This window comes from Chelonia mydas, chromosome 23 (assembly GCF_015237465.2).
Source record: "Chelonia mydas isolate rCheMyd1 chromosome 23, rCheMyd1.pri.v2, whole genome shotgun sequence".
Taxonomy (NCBI): domain Eukaryota; kingdom Metazoa; phylum Chordata; order Testudines; family Cheloniidae; genus Chelonia; species Chelonia mydas.
The window spans coordinates 12,414,419-12,418,695 of NC_051263.2; the positions used below are offsets into that span (position 1 = coordinate 12,414,419).

Below are 4,277 nucleotides of genomic sequence, written 5' to 3' on the forward strand. Positions count from 1 at the left end.
ACATCAACCACATGAACATTAATTTCTACAGAAAGACAAGATGCAGAACATGAAGAAGAGCTCTTGAAAGATTGTGTCTCACACCAAGAGAAGTTGATCCAATAAAAGATATTCCCTCACCCACCTTGTCTTTTTAATATCCTGGGACCAACAGAGATACAACAGTGCAAACATCTCTGTGGGAGCTATTGTGGGGAATACTCAGCCATACAGCTGTTTTCTACTTGCTAATATGAAGCGTACATTATAAAGTATGATTTTTTGGTTAAATTCTATTATGTTTATTCTTTTTAAAAAGTGTTGGGGGGGTTCTGGTTGTATTGGTATAGGAAAGCCACTATGCATGTGTGGAACTGCACCTTTTCCAAGAAGATTATATACGTATTAGTAGTTATCCGAGCCTTACTTCCAATTCAGTGTCCATTTGAGGAGTTTGAGATGTTGCTGGCTGGTTAAGAAAGTTTTTTACTTCTTCAAATATACCTGTTATACTTGTGTCATTCGGAACATTTTTCAGGTGATCCCGAAACTTAGATCGCAGGACATTCTGCACTATTTCCTACACATACTTTTCCTCTTTTGACATACAGATTTGAGCTTCTTTCTCTCGTATGCGCTGGCTCTATGTCCGCTTCATTTTTTCTTTATCTTTACAGCAGAAGCAGAATGGGTAAAGTGTGTATAGGCAGTAGACAACGATCATAACAAAAAGGGCAAATAGTCCAAAAACCTGGGGGGAAGCAAAACTAGTTATTTTCATGGGAATTTTTCTTTATGCATCTTTTGCATCTCACCAAAATGGATATGGCCTCTGCTATAAATTTAGCTGCACAGATCTATTAAAAAAATGACCAAAAAAAGCTCTTCAACCAGATATCGGAATGGGGAATAGGGAAATGTTTCAGTATTACTAAGACTGATGAACGAAACTCAAACGTTTTGGAGTTCGGATTTGGCAAAGTCACTAAAATTCCGTCTTTATCTTTATTTATTATTCTACCAAGCCTTGTGTCATCTGCAGCGTTTATCCGCAAAGATTTTATATTTTCCACCAGATCATGAATAAAGATATTAAATAACACTGGACCTTTTGGATGAAGTTCCCCATTTATAATTTCTTTTTGAAATCTAGCAGTCAGTTTTAATTCATTTAAGATGCGGTATACTGTATTTTTAATGTGCTATCGTTTAACAGAATATGATGTGACGCTAATTTAATGCCTTACGGAAATTTAAATATATAATGTCAACATAGCGACTTTTGTCAAGCAAATTTATGATCTCATTAAAAAACTTTGATCTGACAAGAGCTATTGACCACAAAAACTTTTTGATTCACATGAGTTATCCTTTAATTGGATCTTAAAATTGCATTTTTATTTATTGCCTGAGCACCTGCAAACAAAGACGGGGACGCTTTTTACCTTTTAGAAATCTGAAGAAATAAAAAAGACACAGGTATCCATTGTTGTTGCTAAGTACTAATATTATAAAGGAGACCCAGACTTCGAACCAATGTAGTCTTTATTAAATTATAACTGTTTCATTTCCACCAGCTACGATTGTTTTCCTTTTATTCAAAGTTATCTATAGAAGTCATTTAGCAGCTGGGTGCAAAATATTAATGGAAGTATTCCAGTAGTTCTAACATATTTTCAATGTCAAAGCTTTAGTTTCATGAAGGATGAGTTTATTAACTTACATGGATATAGCTATTTTTAAAAAAAAGTAATACATACAGCACAATTACAAATAGTCAAATAACATTCAAAACTACTACTTAAATAAATCGTTCTACAACATAAATAAATCGTTCTAAAACATAAAACCATTTCTCTAACTACATTTTTTCCAGGGTTTTTCAAAAATGCCTGAAATAGTTCTGTCCCCTACTTCATTTGGGCTCTTACCTGCGATAAGCTTCGCTGGATGGCTGTGATGGCATTGTTTGTGCTGTGGGTTCTATGCTGCTTCCCTTAAATGTCCTATTTATGCACTCAGCGGATCGGCCATCAATGAGGAGAATCACACGCCATAAAAGAGCAGCTCCAGAAGTCTTTCCCACTATTTCACACGTGCGGTCCCTACTGCGTTTTTCTGAGCAGCGAACCCAATCAATGAAATCCTGCTGAAGTATCAAGCTCAGGACAAGGAAAATAAGGGCTGGAAAAAAGAAAAATGCCAAGCTGTAGTAAATGCTCGCATTATTTCGTTGAGGACATTTAAATTCACCATCAATTACTTCTTCAACCACTAACAAAATTAAAGACCAAAATGACACAGCTAAAATGGGAAGATTACTTTTCCAGGTCCCAAAGTATTTCTTTCTAACTGCCATTTGATCCTGCTACCAGTTCTTTGCTAAGTCAGGGCGTCAATTAACCTTATCTTTCAGGTCCACGTTCTACAAATTACTAAGCACAACGAGTAAACATGAAAGTGAAAATGTTACCGTACAAAACACGCCCCATAACTAGTTGCTGCATTGAAATACAGCGTTGCAGCTAAGGATGGTTGGTTACAAACTGCATAGCGTAGATCTCAATAGTTGTAGGGATGCGGCTGGACTGCCAGACTAGCAATCTGATTCTAGCTCTTCACTACTAACAATTTTTCTCTTGACACTAAGTCTTGTGTGACATCTCATCGTGTCTTTTCTTCAACTAAAGGATAAAATTCCTTTAAAAAAAACTGAAATATGAGGTTTCTGAAAATTACATGGAAGCAACCTTGCTGCTTTCATTTCCAAGCTTTACCAGGATGTGCTTTTTATATGATTTGAGGATTGTAGGTTTATGGATATTTAGTATAGCAGTCTTAACAACTTTCAATGATAATTACATTCTTATGCTTATTATTTCGTTCCCACCCACTTTTGCTCATGAATCTTTTCAGCTTTGGGAAATTGACAATTTGTACAAGGTTCCAAAAATTTATATTCCTGGTTGACAGCGCTGATGGCAAATTGGAAAGGAAGGAACAATTGTACCAGAGTCCCAAATCAGAACCCTCTCCACCCCCCCATCTGTAACTGGGGTGAAATGGGAGAAGATGTGGCCCCAACAAAAACGATATACTAAGGCTCCAGAGTTCTCTTGACAGTTCTGCTGGTTGGGACTATAATTCTGTTTGCACACAGCAAATAAAATTAGTTCATGCTCTCGTTCGTCTAGGTAACTATCAATTTTTAACTCCTTGAGCTACTTATCTTTATCCCTCAGAACGAGGTGTAATATAGAATTACACGGAGGGGACGGGTCATGAAAACTGGAAGTAGAATAACACCATCTGTCAATGCATCACTGCACTGTTATATACTTTTTTCTAAAGGTTTATGTAAATTCTAAAGTAATCTGGAATCCTAATCTTGAGCCCAATAGCCATGTGATAAGATTGCTGAAAAGAGTTATCCTCCGAAGAGTACTTTCTGCCCCCACAGTAGTTACAAAATTAAATATCAAGGCCAAGATTTTAGAAAGTGGCAAGCTATTCTGGTCATCTCAAGTTCTAAAAGACTAATGAGACACCTTTGAGACAGACATTGCAACCGCACGCAGAATCTTTGGGGTACATATTCTATAGTAGTAAGATTAGTTATCACTGTGAAGCTGGGATAGTATGAATGATTGTGTTCTCCTCGGTTCGGTAGGGAACCACAGCTACTTCAGGTACTAAGACTGGGTAGTGAATCACTCACATTGCAAACACCTCCTGAGAGGTACCACACCCCAAGAAGGTTCTCATCTAATGATTCAAATTGCATTTCTAGAGACTTGGCAAAAAAGAAAGGGCATGTAGTAGGGTGAACCTTCTGGCCAAGGGGACGGGCCCCAACACTTGCTGGAGGGTGGAAAAGCCTTTGATATACTAGAGCCCCCTGAGACTGATGGGTGAAGTCTTGCGAGCTTCTAGCATGCATCCTTATTTTAAATTAAAGACTGAATAAGTCTAGGCTGAGGTTCATTCCTTGCACTTCTAGTATGACTATTCAATATTTGAAATTAAAAGGGCCTTGAAAGAATCTATTGCTCACGTTTTCTGTTTCTGACTTGATCTAAATTACTCCAAGAATTCAGTACAGACCTAGATTCTAGGGCCAGAAGGGACCATTACGCTCATCTGTTATGACCCAAGCCACAGACCTCTACCCTGTGACGCCCGAAGGGGAAGGAATCATTCTCCCCTAGCATTTGAGTAGCACTGTCAATTCTGAAACTTGTGGTTGAGCTAGTGATTGGCAGCCCTGACAGTTGTTGTCAGACACGACCGGTATGGTG

The 4,277-nt window shown here is 37.9% G+C and overlaps 1 long non-coding RNA gene across 1 annotated transcript; it reads right to left on the reverse strand.

Moving 5' to 3' along the window:
• Window positions 1–228: 228 nt before the first annotated feature.
• LOC122463668 lies at window positions 229–2,422 on the reverse strand. The gene is made up of 2 exons (XR_006287246.1): window positions 1,911–2,422; window positions 229–730 (listed from the first exon to the last, which is right to left on the reverse strand). It is a non-coding gene; the product is annotated as an uncharacterized LOC122463668 (long non-coding RNA).
• Window positions 2,423–4,277: the final 1,855 nt, after the last annotated feature.